Genomic DNA, 20,739 nt, shown 5'->3' on the forward strand with positions numbered 1-20,739 from the left:
TGCACACCATGGTATACATGTACATCACATTCTCATTCACACACAAATAATAATTAAAAGTACAATGCACTTTTTACTCCTAAAATTTTGCTGCCTTTTCTGGTGAACAGATCTTTTTGTTTGTTTGTTTGTTTTGTTTTGTTTTTCAAGGAAGGGATTCACTGTAGTCCAGGCTGACCTGGAATTCACTCTGTATTCTCAGGGTGGCCTTGAACTCATGGCAGTCCTCCTACCTCTTCCTCCTGAGTGCTGGGGTTAGAGGTATATGCTACCATGCCTGGCTTGGTGAGATCTTTTATCCATGCGCTATGGTGTGTCAAGCATAATGTATCAGACAAGCTTGAGATTCCTGAGATGAACCTTCGAACCAGGCACATGAAGGAAGGGATGTTAATTGAAGCTTACAGATCCAGGGAAAGTTCCATAATGGCAGAAGAAGTTGGCCTCCTCTTATAGGACCAAGCAGAGAGAGAGAAAACCACAAGCCAAAACCCACAAGCCACATCACCAACCAATACACTTCCAGAACTCCAGGGAAAGCTCAGGCATTTTACGTAATTTTGGACTGGAGTTCCAAGTCCACCCCCACACCTTAGGGTTGGACCCCATTATACAGCCACAGTGACACCTCCTCCAGCCAGGTGGCTTCAGATCTGAATTACAAAATTTAGTAAATCCTGAATATATTGGGGGCCATCAATTCAAACTATCACACAGGGTCACATGATTTTCACATGTGCACCATGGTATATATGTACATCACATTCTCATTCACACACAAATAATAATTAAAAGCCAATGGACTCTGAACAGAAGTGAGTGTGAAGGTTCCACAGGGCACTGGAAAATGCTGTGTGTCTTTGCCATTGCTCTTTCCACCCCCAAGTGGATCCTTTGAGTCTCAGAGAGAACAACTCTAGAGAGACTTGCAGCTGCCTGGTCAGAGGCCCCATGGAGGAGTTCACATTTCCTGTTTGTTAGTGCAGCATTACTTTGCATAAGATGACTGATATGGATGCCCACATTTCACTACTGGCAGGCCTGCACATTGCTGACAACCTCTCATCCTGACCACTGATCAAGACTCAAAGACAACTGGTTGGCTCATCCTTTTCCTCCACGCATGGGGTCTGTATACAGCCTGGTGATAGGGAGGAAGGCAGGAACTCACAACTGGCACTTAACATTTCTTTTTTCACTTTTCCTAGACTTCATTGTGAAAGACTATAGACTTCTGGTTAAGATGGTAGCATAGGTATCACGCCAAAGCAGCATGGTGGGGGGGGGAAGCCAAAAAAAAAAAAAAAAACTTCAGCAAAATACACACTTTTACTAAAAAGTGAACTGTATAGGAAATTGAAACGGCAGCAGAGAAGTAGGAGAGATCCAGAGCATCCAGAGCCCGCATAGGCTGGCAGAAGCAGCTCCAGAAGGTCCGCCAACTGCAGCAGTGGTGGTGGAACACCAGAAAGCTGCCAGGCTCAGCTTGAGCCACAGGAAAAGCCAGAGGAGGGGAGCTTCCACTCACACCAGAGCTCTCTGCAAACTCAAGAAATGTGAAGGGAGAGCATCAGTGAACAATGGAGGAGCAGATCACAAAGTAGAAGAACATGTGGAACAGTGAGAGAACTAGAGCAGCATCAGCAACCTCCCCTCCCCCACTGCCAGTGCCCAGCTCCAGCGAACAGAGCAGCGGTCCAGGGACCCAGCCATGCCAACTTGAACCAACAGCGGGACTCAAGCAGGGGCAGAGGATGCAAAAATATATACATTATAACACAAGAAACACCAAAAATCAAGACAATATAAATCCACCAAAAGTATTAATACATCAGAAATTACCACCAGTGAGAACGAATTAGAGGAAATGCCTGAAAAGAGTTCAAAAGATTGATTATAAATATGTTCAAAGAAGTCAAAGAAGAAATCAAAGGAATGAAAGAGGAAATAAAAGGAATCAAAGAAAACACAGGACACCAATTTAAAGAAATAAAGAGGTCAGTACTAGACATAAATAAGGAAATAGAAATAATAAAGAAAAACCATTCAGAATTACTAGCAATGAAGAACATAGTTAATGAAATAAAAAAAACTCTGTAGAAAATCTCACCAGTAAAATGGATGAAGGAGAGGATAGAATATCTAAGCTAGAAGACCAAGTGGCACATCTAATACAGTCCAACAAAGAGAAAGACAAACTAATAGAAAAGTATGAGTGGGAATTTCAAGATATTTGGGACATTATGAAAAGATCAAATATAAGAATCCAGAGCATAGTAGAAGGAGAAGAATTCCACTCCAAAGGCATAGTAGGCATCTTCAACAAAATCATAGAATAAAACTTCCCCAAAATTGGGGAAGAGATGCCAATGCAGATACAAGAATACTTTAGAACCCCAGCCAGACAAAACCTGGAAAGAATCTCTCCTCGCCATATTATAACCAAACTACAAAACTCACAATCCAAAGAAAAAACATTGAAAGCAGTCAGAGAGAAAAATCGAGTTACCTACAAAGGCAAGCCTATCAGGATTACAGCAGACTACTCAACACAAACTTTAAGAGCCAGAAGGGCATGAAGTGATATATTCCAAGTCCTAAAAGATAATAACTGTCAACCAAGGTTACTTTATCCTAGAAAACTCTCCATTCAAATAGACAGAGAAATAAGGACATTCCATGACAAAAGCAGGCTAAAGGAGTATTTGAAGACAAAACCAGCTCTACAGAAAATACTTGAAAGAACCCTCCATGCTAAAGATAAAGAAAATCATGCATGTAAGGAACTGGGAAAAACAAACAATACTGAAATTCTAGTTAACACAAGAGAGCAAAGGAAAAACCGGAAGAACTACAAAAATAATAGCAAAATGAATACACACCTTTCAATATTATCTCTTAATATCAATGGCCTCGATGCCCCAACCAAAAGGCATAGGTTCACAGACTGGGTTAAAAAGCAGGTATTAGGATAGCAACCCCTACTTTTTTTCTAGGCCCATTTGCTTGAAACACCGTTTTCCAAACTTTCACCATAAAATAGTATCCATCTTTTGTAGAAAGGTGGGTTTCTTGGAGGCAACAGGTAGACTTCACTCCAACATTAGTTAAGAAACATAAGGAAGGTCACTATATATTGATTAAAGGCACCCTCCAACAGCAGGACATTACAATCCTAAACATATATGCACCTAACATGGAGGCCCACAAATTCATCAAACAAACGCTGTTAGAACTAAGGTCACAGATAATACAAAACACAGTGATAGTGGGTGACTTCAACACCCCACTCTCATCAATTGACAGGTCATCCCAGAAAAAAATAAACAGAGAGGCATCTGGACTAAATGAGGTCATAGAAGTGATGGACCTAAAAGATATATACAGGACATTACATCCAAATGCTGCAGAATATACATTCTCTTCAGCAGCACATGGAACATTCTCTAAATAGACAATATATTAGGACACAAAGCAAATCATAAGAAATACAAGAAAATTGAAATAATTCTTTGCATTCTATCTGACCACAATGGAATCAAACTACAAATCAATAGCAAGAAAGGCTGTAGAGCATACACAAAATCATGGAAATTAAACAACACACTACTAAATGATGAATGGGTCAATGAAGAAATCAAGAAGGAAATCAAAAAATTTATAGAGTCAAATGATAATGAGAACACAACATACCAAAATCTCTGGGACACAATGAATGCAGTCCTAAGAGGTACATTTATAGCTTTAAGTGCTTATATTAGGAAATGAGAAAAGTTGCAAGTAAATGACCAAATGCTTCACCTTAAAGCCTTGGAAAAAGAAGAACAAGGCAAACCAAAAATCAGTAGATGGGAAGAAATAATAAAAATTAGAGTAGAAATTAATGAAATAGAAAAAAATTCCAAAGAATCAACAAAACAGAGTTGGTTCTTTGAAAGGATAAATAAGATTGATAAACACTTAGCAAATCTGACCAAAAAAAAAAAGAGAGAGAAGAGACAGACACCAATTAATAAAATTAGAGATGAAAAAGGTAACATCACAACAGATGCCAGAGAAATTCAAAAACTCATAGGGATATACTATAAAAGCATATACTCCACAAATTATGAAAATCTGAAAGAAATGGATTGACTTATATGACCTACCTAAATTAAATCAAGATGAGATTAATCACTTAAATAGACCTATAACAAGCATGGAGATCCAAACAGTTATCAAAAATCTCCCGACTAAAAAAGCCCAGGCCCAGATGGATGCCCTGCTGAATTTTACCAGACCTTCAGGGAAGAACTTACACCATTGCTTCTTAACATTTTCCATAAAATCGAAAAAGAAGGAATCCTATTGAATTCCTTCTATGTAGCCAGCATCATCCTGATACTAAAACCAGGCAAAGATAGAACAAAGAAAGAAAATTACAGACCCATCTCCCTCATGAACATAGATGCAAAGATTCTCAACAAAATATTGACAAACAGAATACAAGAATATATCAGAAAGATGATTCACTCTGACCAAGTAGGCTTTATCCCAGAGATGAAGGGATGGTTCAACATACGCAAATCTATAAATGTAATACATTATATAAATGGGCTGAAGGACAAAAATCATATTATCATCTCATTAGATGCAGAAAAGACATTTGACAAAATCAAACATTCCTTCATGATAAAAGTCCAAAGAGACTGGGAATAGAAGGAACATATCTCAATATAATAAAGGCTATTTATGGCAAGCCTACAGCCAACATATTACTAAATGGGGAAAAAGTGGAAGCTTTTCCACCAAAATCAGGAACAAGACAAGGGTGTCCACTGTCCCTGTTTTTAGTTAATATAGTACTGGAAGTCTTAGCCATAGCAATAAGGCAAAAGACACACATAAAAGGGATACAAATTGGAAAGGAAGAAATCAAGTTATCATTATTTGCAGATGATATGATTCTATATATAAAGGACTCTACAGACTCTACCAGCAAACTGTCAGAGCTGATAAACACCTACCGCCATGTAGCAGGATACAAAATAAATACACAGAAATCAGTAGCATTCTTATATGCTAACAACAAACATACAGAGAATGAAATCAGAGAATCACTCCAATTCACAATTGCATCAAAGAAAACGAAGTACCTTGGAATAAACCTAACCAAGGAAGTAAAGGATCTCTACATGAAAACTATAAAACAGTCAAATGAGAAATTGCAGAAGACACTAGGAAATGGAAAAACATCCCTTGTTCCTGGATTGGAAGGATCCATATTGTGAAAATGGCAATCTTACCAAAAGCAATCTCCACATTAAATGCAATCCCCATCAAAATTCCAAAGGCATTCTTCACAGAACTAGAAGAAACAATCCAAAAATTCATTTGGAATCACAAAAAACCTTGAATATCTAAAATAATAATGAGTAACAAAAAAAAGTCGGTAGTTATCACCATACCTGATTTTAACCTATACTACATAGCCATAGTAACAAAAACAGCATGGTACTGGCACAAAAGCAGACATGTAGATCAATGTAACAGAATAGGGACCCAGATATAAGTCCAGGTATCTATAACTACCTGTTATTTGATAAAAATGTCAAAAATACTCATTGGAGAAAAGACAGCCTCTTCCACAAATAGTGCTGGGAAAACTGGATATGGATCTGTAGAAGGATGAAAATAGATTCTTCTCTCTCTCCATGCACAAGAATTAAATCCAAATGAACTAAAGACCTTAACATCAGACCTGAAACTCTGAACTTGTTACATGAAAAAGCAGGGGAAACCCTTCAACATATTGGCCTTGGCAAAGACTTTCTGAATAACCCCAATTGCTCAGGCAATAAAACCACAGATTAACCACTTGGACCTCAAGAAATTACAAAGATTTTTTTACTGCAAAGGGCACTGAGAATAAAGCAAAGAGGCAACCTACATAATGGGAGAAAATCTTTGCCAGATATATATCTGATAGAGGATTAATATCTAGGATATACAAAGAACTCAAAAAGTTACATAATAAGAAGTCAAATAATCCTAGTGTCTAGGATGGATGGGGAGGGAGGGGAGGGCATTGAAGGGGTGGGAAACACAAATCTAGACTCAAACGGCAATGGTACCATAAAATTCTACTTCCTAAAAGGCAGGCCAAATGGCTGAACCTTCATCAGGCCCTTACAGGGAACACCTGAACCACAAGACACTGGAGTCTGTATGATGAAGACTAACCTTAATCTTCTACATCTTCCCTCTCTGCCTCTCCCTCCCTTCCTCCTTCTCTCTCTCTCTTCTCTCTAACTCTTGTATATTAGTTATGTTTTTCCTCATTTTCTTAGTGAGCACTGACCTGTAACTCCCAGTACCAGCATGGGGCTATCATGCACAATGAGCATTTGATTAGAGAGACCTACAAGGTTTCCTAATAGACAGACAGATTTCTTTCAGAGTACTTGATGACCCATGAAAGATTTGTGGTAAGACCCTACTGCTGAAGACCCCATATGCATTTGACACACAAAATGGAATGGCATGGCTGGAAGCTAGAGGAGAGTCAGTCCCCAGACAGTCAGCGTGTCTAGTGCCAGAAGGTGCTACATGAGCGACTGGGGGAAAATGACCAATATCTGTCCAAGCAACTCATGGTCTAACCTACTTAGCAGCAAATAACCTGTTGTGATGCCCACACAAGTGCAATAGTGGCACACAACCATGGTGGGGAACCAGCTGCTCTTGATTTGGCTAGCTGATCCCCTCAGTGGTATGGGATCCATAGCTGGATCTGGGATACAAGTCAGAACCATATCAAAACACTCTCCAATATCAAGCTACCATCAATCATAGGCTACAAGAGGGCCTACACCTATCAAATGCTCTATAAAAAAAGTAAGGGTTATCTCATTTGTCCTGGTGCTAACTTACTCTCCGTTGGAGAATCTGCTTCTCTTTTTCAGATAGATGCAGATCTTAAGGAGTGAGCCACCCTATCATACCTCAGAAGGGCCCAAGCTGAAACTAAGAAAAATTGGCGAAACAAGCAAGGGTGCAGTTTTCCTGATGAACTCGATACCAGCACAAGGGGAAAGGAGACCAACATAGAGAAAAATCAACTCCTACCAAATCAGAGAGCCAGAGCCTCAGAGGCCTCCAAAACCTCATCACTGAAGCACACCAAAAATGAACCCAGCATAGCTTAGGGAAATTTTGCATAAAAGGGGCCGGAAAGAACGTCAGAGCCACATGTTGGGTCATGATATGCAGAGACATTTTTCTTACCCATAACTGTGGGCTAATTGCACAATGCACAACCCATATACCTCAACAAGGAGGGGCTAATGAGGAGGGGTAGGTCATGGATGAGCCTAATAATTTTAACCAACTGACTGTATATGCTGAATACAAAACTAATTAATAAAAAAAATTAAAAAAGAAGTCAAACAAGGTAATTAAAAAATGGGCTATGGAGCTAAATAGAAAATTCTCAAAAGAAAAAATACAGATGGCATATAAGCATCTAAAAATTTTTTCTACATCCCTAGTCATCATGGAAATGCAGATTAAAACTACATTGAGATTCCATCTCACTCCTGTCAGATTGGCTACCATCATGAAAACAAATGATCATAAATACTGGTGGGGATGCGGAAAAAGAGGAACCTTTCTACACTGTTGGTGGGAATGCAATCTGGTCCAGCCATTGTGGAAATCAGTGTGGAGGTTCCTAAAACAGCTAATGATTGATCTACCATATGACTCAGCTATAGCACTCCTAGGCATATATCCTAAGGACTCATCCCATTTAATTAGAAGTAGATGCTCAAATATGTTTATTGCTGCTCAATTCATAATAGCTGGAAAATGGAACCACCATAGATGTCCTTCAACTGACGACTGGATAATGAAGATGTGGCACATTTATACAATGGAGTTATACTCAGTGGTAAAGAAAAATGAAGTTATGAAATTTGCAGGAAAATGGATGGATCTGGAAAGGATTATACTAAGTGAGGTAACTCTAGGCCCAGAAAGCTAAGTGTCGCATGTTCTCCCTCATATGTGGATCCTCGCTACAGATGATTGGGATTCTGTGTGAGAAGGAAAAAACTCAGTAGCAGAGGCCAGTAAGTTAAAAAGGTGATATAAAGGGAAGCGAAAGGAAGGGAGGAGGGTACTTAATAGGTTGGTATTGTATATATGTAAGTAGAAGAATTGATTAATGGAGGTGAAAAGGCCCAAAGTGAGGTCATGGGAAGAGATTGAGTAAAGGCAAGGTGGAGGGAGGGCTAATCAAAATCTAAGAGGATGAAAATAAATCATATGGAATCCTTCTGTTTCAGAAAATGGAACACTCAGGAGCCATAAATCATTGTTAGAAAATTTTCAGTGCCAGGGATGGGATACCTCCAGTGAGTTGTTTTCCAGGGAAGTTCCTGATGCTCCCAAAACATTATAAGCCATTGCCGGGGCCCTTGGTTTCCCACCAGGAATTGATGTTAAGACCCTATTGCTGAAGACTCCACATACTTGGGCTGCAAGGCCACTGAGAAATCCTGCTGGAACTGAGCTGATAACCTCCTCCAGGTAGACCAGCTGACAGAAAGCTGGAAGAAGCCATTCTACATGTAGTTCAATGGGAGAAAGAGATACCACCAGTGAAGATACTCAACAGTGGACACTGCCACCAGGCCAAATAAGCCAATGGTTGCAATAGTGGCACATCTGTCATGGTGGAAACCAACTGCCCTCCAATTGGACTGGAGGCCTGCTCCATGGGGGGGAATACATCCCTAATACTGAAAACTTAAAACAGGGGTAATCATTAGTCCTCAGGGTATAATGTTTGCTGATGTCTGGATAAATGTATATACTATGCTTATCAAACTGCCCAGTAAGCACTTCTCTTAATAGTCATACCTTTATATTAATGCTCCTCTCACTTTGGGTAGAGAATCTTCTCTTTTCAGATGGATGTGACCTTGGGATGACTCAGAAGGTGTCATAGTGCTGTAAAGAAGTGACTGGAGTACTGAGTAACATCTTGATCACAAATTCCAAGGCTCAGAGTCTAATGTGGAAGAGTTGGCAGAAAAAATGTAAGAGCCAAAAAAGGATTCCTTACAACATGCTCCCTCCAGGCACAAAATGGCCTGGATATCCATGACCTCATAGTGCCTGACACTACCTACATTAGACCATCATAAGAGGAGGAAAAGATCATGACATCAAAATAAAAGAGAGACTTATTGAGATGGGGACGGGAAATGATGGATAATGGAACTTCAAAGGTGAAAGTGGGGGAGAGTGAGGGTATTACCATGGGATATTTTTTATAATATTGGAAAATGTTAATGAAAATTGAGAAAATAAATAAATAAAATTTAAAAAGACTATAAAATACATGCACACATAACCTTCTTAAAAATAGGTATGCTTTATTTTTGTAATTATTTTCTAGACCAAAATTTATTTCTGTGTCATATCATAAAAATAAATAATATGGGGCAGATAAGCAAATGTGTTATGTGATGGTCCTCCTCAGCTGCCTCCCATACATTAATTGAGAACTCTGGTTCTGGTTGCTTTTGTCATTTTCTGGCTATCTTGAAGTTTCTGCCTTGTGACCTGCTCTCTAATCCAGCTCTGAGGATGGAGACAGACTTACTTTACGTTGTCACCACTTCTTAGCTTCCCACACATGGTATCTTTACCCTCAGCCTGGCAGCCAGTCTTCAGCGGGAACCCATTGGCTTGTCTTTTTCCAGGCATCACGGGTCTCCTGATGGATTTCTCTATGACCTCTTGGTCCTCCCTTCAAACCACTCTGGCCGGCCGAGGATCCAGCACCCTGGTAACTCCTGCATCAGCCAGTGCTATTAATGCTACCTAAGAGGACACAGCTTCTGTTATTTCTGCCATTTCAAAAGTTCCAAAAGTTTCAAAACCAGAACAAAACCCCTGAATGTTTTATATTTATTTCTGTTGCAACACTCACCTCACCCAGGGTGATGTATTTCTTATTTTCACTCTCTGGAAAGGTGAATGTTGCAAGAGAAACAAGAGGAAGGAAAGCATTATCCTGTAAAACAAAGTGTCAGCCATTCCCACCATTCCCCTTTAGCAGGAGGCCAACCCCTGGAGACAACTGTACACACATGTTTCTGCCTCCCTAAGATCCTTAAAGCTGATGATACCAGAAAAGGAACTCTGGAAAGACCACATGTGGACTACCTCCTGTTTTGTCAATAAAGTTTTATCAGAATAGTAGCACCCATTTGTATACGTAATGTTTCCATCTGCTCGGGTACATCCACAGCCAGACTGATTGTTCCAGACTACATGGTTCATGTAGAGCCTCATCATTGCTGTTTGCCCTTTAGAGAGGTTTACAAACTTAGGCCTCAGACAGACTTTGTTGGCTGGTGTTTGTTTGTTATTTAAGGCAGGACACAGCCAAGGGTTGTTATAGACCAGGGCAGGTAACACGGCTTTTTGCAGTCAGCCAGCACCATTAGCATGCGGTTGGCCACTTGTCATCGTGAATATCAGAGCTTCTCCATCACTTATGCAGCAAATAGGGTGCAGAGGGATGGCCTGGCTAACCTTTTGTTAACTTACTAGGGAGTCTTGGGATAGAGTGCTTGGAACTTTGTTTTCTTAGGAACCTTGAGATTTCTGTGGAGCTTTTATGGGGACCTTCAGTCTGGCACCTGGGAGGCCCTCCCTAACTCCCTAACATGTTTTTTTTTTTTCCCAAAAAGATGATCAAAGCAAGAATAATGTGGCTGCAAAGTGACTGCTATACCAGCAGCTTTCTCTTTAGTAGGAAATGGGAAAGGAGGTGAGTTAGGCCATGGCACTGTGTGCCCCATATTGATGGGGAATTTTAAGTTTTAACCAAAATAATCCCTGCATCTTCAGAACAGCTGATCATATTCTGCCTTGCATATTGACTTGGTGTGTGTGATGTGGGTTAGTATTTCTACCTGCTCATGAGAACCTCAGGCCCGAAGAAAAGGGTATGTGTGTGCATCTGTGTGCATGTGTTGTGTATATAGTGCCAGACTATAATGTGGATTTCTTTCATTTTTTCATGTTTTGAGACATTGTGAAGGATCATAGGAAAAAACTAGCTTTTATAAAGCAATTTCAGCTAGAGATTAAGTCACAAAGAGAACCAGGAGATGCCGTCCCACATGTCACCTCACCCTGACTCAAGAAGGGAACTCTTGGCAGAAATAGATCATGTCTGATTGAAACTGACCTTTAGCAATCCCTGCTGCCCACATTCCAGTGCACTGTCTGGGTGGGCTGGCCCTTGGGTCTGCCTTCCAAATCTACAAACCAATCAGGTCTTCCCCTTGCTTACCTGAACCTGATGCTATAAGAGCTGCAGCCTTCTGTCCCTCCCTCTGTATCTTGACACGACCCTGACCCTCAGTGTGTGTGGTAGGGGATCTCTGTGGATTCCCTCTAATATGTGCTCAGACACATGTGAGTCTGGCCTCTACCAGAGAGCATAGCGTGGTTTCTTGATCTGAACTTTTCTGCTTGTCTCTATTGTAAAGTTTGGACTAATTTTCCACTTTGATTACCTGAATGGTTTTTCTCTGGTCTGTGAATCTACCACACTTCTTTTACACTCAGATATACCACGTGGGTGCTCTCACCAACTTTAGGCTGGCTATCTGCTTGTAAATTCAGGGTAACTATGAGTGTAACTCTCTTCATTACTCTTTTCTACTCTGAATCTCCTGGTCTCTGCTTTGATATTTTCTCCCTGCTATTTTTCCTTAAGTCACCACCTCTTTCAACTTGCTTTCATGGAAAAAGCACATGCCAGATGCCATGTGGGCTCCTCTTAAGTCTTCCTAGAGGAGTTCCTAGATTCTGCTTTCCACAGGTTGCAGCTCCACTCTAATCCCTCTCTAAAGGCCTCAGTTTCTTTCAAGTGAGCTTCCCTCATGCTTGCAGCTTTACTCTAGTCTCGCTTTAAAGGCCTTGGTTTCTGATACGTTCCACACATTTGTGGCTTTACACTAACCTCCCTTTAAAGGCCTCAGTTTCTCTTAAATCCAAATCTCTTTTAAATAAACCCCACAATTCGTGATTTCCCTGACATAAACTGAATTCGTAATTTATCCTCCTCGAGTCCATTTTTATTAATTCTTTATTAAAAAGTAGTACAGAACCCAAAACTTGGGGTTCATAAATTCTGGGAGACCCTTCCTGAAACCACAAATCCTATATCAGTTATGTGTGTATGTGTGTGCGTGTGTGTGGTGGGGTGGGATGTAAGCATATGTGTATGTATGTGGAGACATGTTTGTTGCCAGTGCACTTGTATGTGTGTGCATGCATGTGTGAAGGCCAGAGGTTGATTTGGTGATTTGAATGTAACTGTATGTGCCCCATAGCCTGAGGTATTTTTGATTAAGATTTAGCTTCATGCATAGTCTTCAGCAGGCAGAGCCCTGCTGGTAAAGATGTGCCACTGGAGGGCTGATCTTGAGTCCATCCCTACTTGGTTTGTAAAGAGTCAGCTTGAGTTATGGTTGTTGGTTCTGCCTCTCTGCTGTGGATGTAGGCCGTGATTCAGGTTCTTCCTCAATGATGGAGCTCCCCCTGGAATCTGTAAGTCTCAAATAAACCCTTTCCTCCCATCAGCTGCTTCTGATTGGGTGTTTGTTCAGCAATAAAATGACTTCAATCACTCTTCACCTTAGCTTTGTGAAAGGCTAAGTCTACAACTTACTGACTCAGATAGACCAACTAGCCAGTGAGTCCAAGGGATTCCCACTTCTTCCTCCAGCAGAGATTACTGGCATGCATTGGCATGCCCAGCATTTCACATGAGTGCTGAGAAACTGAACTTAGGTCCCCATGGATCCTAGTGTCTGCTTTTGAAAATAATCATTTATTTATATTTACCTTTAAATAGTCAATGAGAGCCATAGCACAAGCTTCTGAATGTAGTGCTTCCGGGATACTTAGAGATCTGCTTAGGTGGTGGTGCATGCCTTTAATCCAAGTACCTGGGAAGCATAGGTATGAGAATTGCTGTGAGTCCAAGGCCAGCCTAATACCACATAATGAATTCCAAGTCAGGATGGGCTAGAGCAAGATCTTACCAAAAAAAAAAAAAAAAAAAAAAAAAAAAAAAGTTCAATGGATTCAGCCACCAGGAGACTGCTGAGTTTTCCAAGATTTTGTTGCCTGTGTGAAGGATCAGGGCAACTCCATGTTCAGATCACAGCAGTGAGTGCCCTGGACTGTGCTTGCTGCTCAGTGAATTCTCTTGGGGCTGAGTCATGAAATGCCCATCTGCCCATCACAAAGTTGATTGACAGTTCCAGCTGTGGACTATCAAGGTCTGTTATTCCAGCTTTTTGGGAGGCTGAGGCAGGCAGATCACAAGTTCAAGGTCTGCCTGGGCTACAAAGTGAGTTTAAGGGCAGTTTGGGTAACTCAGTAAGATCTTATCTCAAAATAAGAAGAAAAAAAACATTGAGGGCTGAAGAGATTGCTTACCAGTTAAGGCACTTGCCTGTGAAGCCTAAAGACCCATGTTTGATTCTCCAGGACCCACGTAAGCTAGATGCACATGGTGTTGCATGCATTTGAAGTTCATTTGCAGTGGCTAGAGGCCCTGGTGCTCCCATTCTCTCTCTCCCTCTCACTCTCTAATAAATAAATAAAAAATAAATCAGAAAAAAATATAGCTGAAAGCCTGGGGAGATAGCATGTCAGCCTGGATTTCAGCCTAGATTCAATTTACTATTACCTAATAAAGCCAGATGCACAAAGTGGTGCATGGGTCTGGGTGTTTGTGGCTGGACTTCATTTCCAATGGCAAGAGGCCCTAGAATTTATGTGTGTGTGTGTGTGTGTGTGTGTGTGTGTGTGTGTGTGTGTGTGTGTATATATATATATATATCATCATCATCATCACAAATAAATAAAAAGACAGCTGGAGATGAAGCTCAGATGTAGAGTAACTGACTAGTATATGCAATGCCCTGCCTGAATCCAATTCCAGTCAAGGAGAGACAAGAACTAGATTGGTTTTCCTGAAATGGGGTGGAGACAAGGTTTGAGGATCAAAGCTATATGACAAAATGAACATAGAATAGCAAATAGAGCCAGTGTCCTTGGAGCCAACACTTTGTAAAGTGTCCAAAGCAGTGGCCAGCCTTGAGGTCCTTTCTCTTGGTAATCCATACTGTCCACTTGACATGATCTAAAATCACCTAGGTGACAAACCTCTGAACATGTCCATGAGGGCGTTTCTGGATGGGATTAACTAAGAAAGAAGGATCTACCCTAACTGTGGGTGGTAGCATCCTTGGGCTGGAGTCCCAGACCAAATAAAAAAGAGAATGAGGGCATTCATCTCACTCTGCTCCTGAAGATACCATGTGACTAGTTACAACATGCTCTTGCTGCCATTCCTTCCTTACCATGGTAGACTGTACTTCAAACCATGAGCTAAAATAAACCCTTCCTCCTTTAACTTACTTTTGTCAGGTATTTTGTCATAACAATGGTAAAAGTAACTAACACCCATTGACATTCTGCAAGACAAGGGACCTGTCTGTCCTCCAACACAAAGTTACAGTATAGAGAAGCTTTGCCTCCCTGTTCCCACAAAGGCCAATGAATGGAGACAAGAATTGAAAAAAAAAAAAACAAAAACATTGAGTTAATGTTTTAGCGTAGCCCAGGCTGACCTGTAATTCACTATGTAATCTCAGGGTGGCCTCAAACTCACAGCAATCCTCCTACCTCTGCCTCCCAAGTACTAGGATTAAAGGTGTAGGCCACCATGCCTGGTAAGAATTGATTTTTTTTGTCTTTTATTTTTGAGGTAGGGTCTCACTCTAGCCCAGGCTGACCTGGAATTTTCTATGTAGTCTCAGGGTAGCCTCAGACTCATGGCATTCCTCCTACCTCTGCCTCCCAAGTGTTGGGATTAAAGGTGTGCCACCATGCCCGGCTGAAAATTGAATTTTTAAGTTGAGCTTTAAGAGCTAGCTGTATTAGTTACTTTCTCATTGCTGGCATAAAATACACAACCAAGAGCATATTAGGAAAGTGAAGGTCTATTTTCACAGGAAAGTCTATTATGGCCAGAAAGAATGGTAGGAGCAGACAGATGGCATCACACCATCATGTCAACAGTGCGAAAGTGGAGAGGGCTGCAAGTAGGGCTGTGGTGTGGCATCTCATGGCCTGACCCAAATGTCACACCTCCCCCAGCAAGGAGGACTCTGCTCACGGCTCCGCAGTCCTCTCAGAAGTGTCACATGCTCAGGAATCAACCAATCAAACACATGAGTCTATGGGGGCAATTTTACATTTGAACCACCATATTGGCGATCTGAAAAGGCATCCTAAAAACTGCCTTTATATCATCTCCAGCCAGAAAATTATATAGGGAGAAGGGGTGTTGACAAGGGTTGTCAATAATTCTGGAGCTTCAGTCTTGTTTCTCTGGTCAGCCACATTTTTGAGACTTGTGATGTCTGCCTCTCTTATCATCATCCCTCTTTCTCTGGCTGTCTGAGCTCAGGCATGGCTTGAAGTACTCAGCCTAGTTATTGTGTGTCACATCCACATTACCTCCTCTAGGAGTGTCTGGTGGAGATTTAACTCAGAACAAGTGATTCATTAGTGGTGTGTACATGCTCAGCTATTAGCAACATAACTGCTGATTCTTTTCTACAGTATGAAATACAGAAGTGCCATTATCCATTCTTATTCCTTATCATTCCCTCAAAGGAACAGTGGCAGCCTGGACGTTTGGTGAAGGTACCTTGTAGAGGAGTCCCTGGACCTGCTCTGGGGATTCTGATTTGGCAGAACATGACCAAGGTCCTCACAGCCTCACAGGGGAGAGAGAGTGATCAATTTCCCAGCCCATGCCATCAGCATGTCCTCCTAGACAGATGTTACTTCAGCTGTGCCCAAGACTTACCAAGGAAGGATGAATGGGATCAACCACCCAGCCATGGCCTCATCTAGCATCATTCTCAGATTATTAGCTCCTAGGAGGAGGAAGCCATGGTGGAATATTTTACTTAGCCTGCACTGTGTTTTCATATTTTGAAATCTGTTTCAGCATTTGGACATTATGAGGTCTTGTGGAATGATTCTACTTTTTTGCTCCCAAGAAGATTTGAAGATCAGACAACCCTTGGCTGGTGTCCCTGAGAGACAATGGGGTTGAGTGCAGGCTGTAGTAGGGTCTTACCATTAACCTCTGGCAGGTAATCAAGTGCTCTGACAGAAGTCTGTCTTGTTTCAGAAAACCTTGTAGGTCTCTCTGATCAACAACTGCATCCTGGTACTGTGAGTAACAGGCCAGCACCAAGATAAAAAATATAGACTAAAAAAAACAAAGAAAAAGAGAAAATAAAAGAAACAGGATAAATTAAGGTTAGGCTTCATGTCACCCTCTCCAGGGCCCTTTTATTCAGGTGTTCCTTCTAAAGTCCTGTTGAGGGTTCAACCTTTTAGTGTGTCTTCCAGGATATAGGATTCCGTGGTACCAGTTCCATTTGGGTTCAGTTTTGTGTCTTCCCCAGCCTTTACCCTCCCCTCAAGCTCCACCTTCCTTATTGTCCTGGCCTCCAGATGCCTATTAGGTATGTCAGCATCTCGGGCTGATCCAGGTTAGGAGCCCAGATGAGTGAAATCATGTGATGACCATCTTTCTGTGATTGTGTGAGTTTGCTGTGATGTGTTCCAAGTTTGACTATTTTTCTACAAATTTCATTGTGTAATTTTTTTTCTAACTACTGAGTAGAATTCCATCATGTAGATATACCACATCTTGGTTATCCATTCACCTGATGATAGGCACCTGAGTTGATTCCAGTTCTTAGCTATTATGAATTGAGCAGATATAAACATGGTTGAGCAAATATCTCTGAACTGAGGTATGGAGCCTTTAGGGTAAATGCCCAGTAAGGTAATAATTGGGTCTGTTGGTAACTTTATAGTCAACCTTTTTAGGTGTCTTCATATTGCCTTCCATATTGGTTGTACCAGCATACATTCCCACCAACAAGGAATGAGGATTCCTATTCCTCCACTTCCTCACCAACATTTGTTTTCATTTGATTTTTTTTAATGTTTGCTATCCTTACTGGGGTAAGATGGAAACTCATAGTTGTTTTTTTTTTTTTTAAATATATATATATATATATATATACATATATATATATATATATATATATATATATTAATTTTTAATTTATTTATTTGAGAGCGACAGACACAGAGAGAAAGACAGATAGAGGGAGAGAGAGAATGGGCGCACCAGGGCTTCCAGCCTCTGCAAACGAACTCCAGACACGTGCGCCCCCTTGTGCATCTGGGTAACGTGGGACCTGGGGAACCGAGCCTCGAACTGGGGTCCTTAGGCTTCACAGGCAAGCGCTTAACTGCTAAACCATCTCTCCAGCCCTCATAGTTGTTTTAATGTGCATTTCCCTGGTGGTTAGTGTTGTGGTTTGATTCAGGTGTCCCCACATAAATTTAGGCATTTGAATGCCACCATGGAGCTTCTTCTCGAGTCTATAAGCCAAAATAAACCTCTTGTTCCCCAGAAGCTGTTCTTGGTTGGGTGATTTCTACTAGCAATGCAAATCTGACTACAATAGTAACAGTTGGTACCAGAGGAGTGGGATTACTGCTAGACACCTGTTCTTCAAAGTCTGCTTTATTCTCCCTGGATTAACAAATTGACATCCTACTTGGTATTATGGCTCAGTTGAAAGGTCTCAGACTATGGGAATTTTGAACATCATTTGGATTGATAAATACTACAGGGACATTTAAAGTTGGACTAAATGCATTGCATTTTACATTATGTATGGTTATCAGTTTATGGGGGCCAAGGACAGAATGTGGTGGTTGGGTTGGATTCAGGTATCCACCATAAACTTAGATGTTCTGAATGCTATGTTCCCAGCTGATGGAGATTTTGGAGTTAATGTCTCTTGGAGGTGGGGTATTGTTGGGGGTAGGCTTATGAGTATTATAGACAATTTTCCCTTGCAAGTGTTTGGCACACTCTCCTGTTGCTATTTTCTACCAGATGTTGGTCACAGGGTAATATCCATCCTCTGCTCATTCCATCATTTTCCCCTGACATCATGGAGCTTCCCCTTGAGTGTGTAAACCAAAATAAATCTTTTTCCTCACAAGCTGCTCTTGGTTGGGTGATTTCTACCAGCAATAGGAACCTGATTGTAACACTTAGGGATTCTTTTTAAGTGTGTGTTTGCCATTTGTATTTCCTCCTCTAAGAACTCCCTATTTATTTCTCTGCCCCACTTTGTGAGTGGATTATTTGATTTTTTTATTGTTTATGTTTTTGAGTTCTTTGTAGATTCTATAAATCAGTCCCCTGTCAGTTGTATAGTCAGCAAAAATCTTCCCCATTCTGTGGGTAATCTATTGTCTCTGCTTATGGTATGTTTGTCTGTGAAAAGTCTTTTCAGCTGCATGACATCCCAATGGTTGAATGATTGTTTAAGTTCCTGACCTAGTGGAGTTTTGTTCAGGGAGTCTTTCTCCACTCCTATATTGTAAAACATCCCTCCTATTTTTTCTTATAGTAGTAGATGAGTTTCAGGTTTTATATTGAGGTCTTTGATCCATTTGACCTTGATTTATCTACATGGCAATATGTGTAGGTCTAGTTTCATTTTTCTGCATATGGTTATCCAGTTTGTCTAGCACCATTTGTTGAAGATACTTTTTTTTGCAGTCTATAGTATTAGGGTCTTTGTTGAAGGTCAGTTAGTTGTAGTTACTTGACTTAAAGTCTGGACCTTCAGTTCTGTTCCATTGGTCTGTATTCCTGTTTTTGTGCCAGTACCATGCTGTTTTTGTTACTATGGCTTTGTAATGTAGCTTTAGATCAGGTATTGTGATGCCTCAAGAAGTGTTTCTTTTGCTGTGGATATGCCTGTGTATCCAAGGTCTGCTGCCATTCAGTATGAATTTTGAGATTATTTTTCTATCTTTGTGAGGAATGACACTAGGATTGTTATTATTAGTATTGCATTAAATCTGTATATGCTTTTGGTAGGATTGTCATCTAGGAGCATGGGAGGTCCTTCTATCATCTCAAGTCCTCTTCAATTTCTTTCTTGACAGCTTTTATGTTTTCATTAGATATGTCTTTCAAATCCTTGCTTAGTGTTATTCCAAGGTATTTTATTATTTTGTTGTTGTTGTTGATGCTATTGAAAATGGGATAGTGTTGCTAATTTGTTGTTCTGCATCTTTGTCCTTTGCATATAGGAAGTTTACTGATCTTAATATATTGATTTTGTATCCTGCTACTTTGCAGAAAGAATTAATCACCTCTAAGACTTTTGAGATGGAGGCTCTTGGGTCACTTATGTATAGGATCATGTCATATACAAATAAGACTAACTTGGCTTCTTCCTTTCCAATTTGTATCCCCTTTACTTCTTTCTCAGGTCTTATTGCTTGGGCTAGAACTTCTAGTACTATGGCATAGAGAAGAGGTGAGTGTGAGTACCCCTGTCTTGTTCCTTATCTTAATGGGAATACCTTGAGTCTTTCCCATTAAGTAGTATTTTGGCTTGAGTTAATTTATATATAGTCTTTATTTTGTTGAGATATAAACCATCCATGCCTATTCTCTCCCACATTTTGATCATGAAGTGATGTATTTTGTCAAAGGCCTTTCCTGCATCTATTGAAATGATCATGTGGTTTTTGTGATTAAGTTTATTTATGTCATATATTACATCGATAGACTTCCATATGTTTAACCAACCCTGTTTTTCTGGGATGAAGCCTACTTCATCAAGGTGGATAATGCTTTTGATGAATTGTGGAATTCTGTTGTGAGGATTTTGTTCAGGATCTTTACATCTAAGTTCATCAGGGATATAGGCCTATAGTTTTCGTGTTGTATCTCTATCTGGTTTTGATATTAGGGTGATACTAGCTTCATAAAAACAGTTAGAGCACTTTCCCTATTCTTCAATTATCTGGAACAGTTTGAGAAAAATTGGTTTTGGTTCTTCCTTATAGGTTTGATACAATTCAGCTAAGAAGCCATCTGGTCCTGGAGTCTTCTTTTTGAGAAGGTTTTTGATTACCTTTTCAATCTTGATGGGTGTGGTATGTTTGTTTAAAAGATTAATCAGTTATGAGTTTAGTTTTGGTAGTTGGTATGTGTCCAGATTATACAGTTTTGGAAATAGGTCCTGATGATTCCTCCAATTTCACTTATGTCTGCTGTAATCTCTCCTTTTTCATTTCTAATTTTGTTAATTTGAAGCATCTCTTTCTTTCTCTCTCTCTCTCTCTCTCTCTGTTTTTTTTTTTTTTTTTTGCCTTGATCAAATTGGCCAGGGGTTTATCAATCTTGTTTATTTTTTTCAAAGAACCACCTCTTTGTTTCATCAATTTTCTTAATCATTTTCTTACTTTCCAATTCATTAATTTCTGCTCTTATGTTGATTATTTCTTTCTATCTGGAGCTTGGAGCTTTTGGATTAGATTCTTCTTGTTTTTCCAGTGCCTTTAGATGGATGGTTAGGTTATTGATTTGGGATCTTTGTCTTTGTTATGAAAACATTTATTGCTATAAATTTTCCCCTAAGCACTGCCCTCATTGTGTCTCATAACTTTTGGTATGATGTATTCTCATTGTCATTCAATTTTAGAAATTTTTACAATTTCATCTACTACCCATTT

Source organism: Jaculus jaculus, chromosome 8, assembly GCF_020740685.1.
Source record: "Jaculus jaculus isolate mJacJac1 chromosome 8, mJacJac1.mat.Y.cur, whole genome shotgun sequence".
NCBI classification, from domain to species: domain Eukaryota; kingdom Metazoa; phylum Chordata; class Mammalia; order Rodentia; family Dipodidae; genus Jaculus; species Jaculus jaculus.